This window comes from Penaeus monodon, chromosome 29 (assembly GCF_015228065.2).
Source record: "Penaeus monodon isolate SGIC_2016 chromosome 29, NSTDA_Pmon_1, whole genome shotgun sequence".
Taxonomy (NCBI): domain Eukaryota; kingdom Metazoa; phylum Arthropoda; class Malacostraca; order Decapoda; family Penaeidae; genus Penaeus; species Penaeus monodon.
Window position 1 is genome coordinate 1404394 of NC_051414.1, and position 551 is coordinate 1404944.

Genomic DNA, 551 nt, shown 5'->3' on the forward strand with positions numbered 1-551 from the left:
CTAAGTCATACGTACATTGACAGGATTTCTTGTGTATTTTTTGTTGCATAGTTAGCATCTTTCGTCACTAATCGTTGTCAGGTATTGAACGGCTACGTTTCGCAACGGCTGGGTGAGGCCGACCCCAGCAGGTACAGCGCCCACGACCCGCCTATTCCACAGCCAGAAGCCCACACAAATGTAATAGATGCAATAGATCCAGTAAAGCCAAGTTTAAGGATGTGTAACCCTGCGTGATGCGTTGGAATTTGTTACAGGGAACTTCCCTTGCTTCATTGCTAAACCCATATCACCGATGTCATTGGAAATGAGATCGTTCAGATATTGCCTCAGGGTATGTTGCTCACCAAAGCAAGTCTTACTACCTGAACCCCCGGATCGTCACGCATCCCACCGAGGCCACCCCATGGTTTACAATGAAGGCTAACTTGTGAGTTCCGTGGGCTCGTAATGGTGGCATGCTTAGCTCTAAATAACATGCTTCGCTAATTGCTGTCATACGCACACCAAGGAGTCGTTTGATACCCCTTAATTAAAGGAAATCCCCCCCT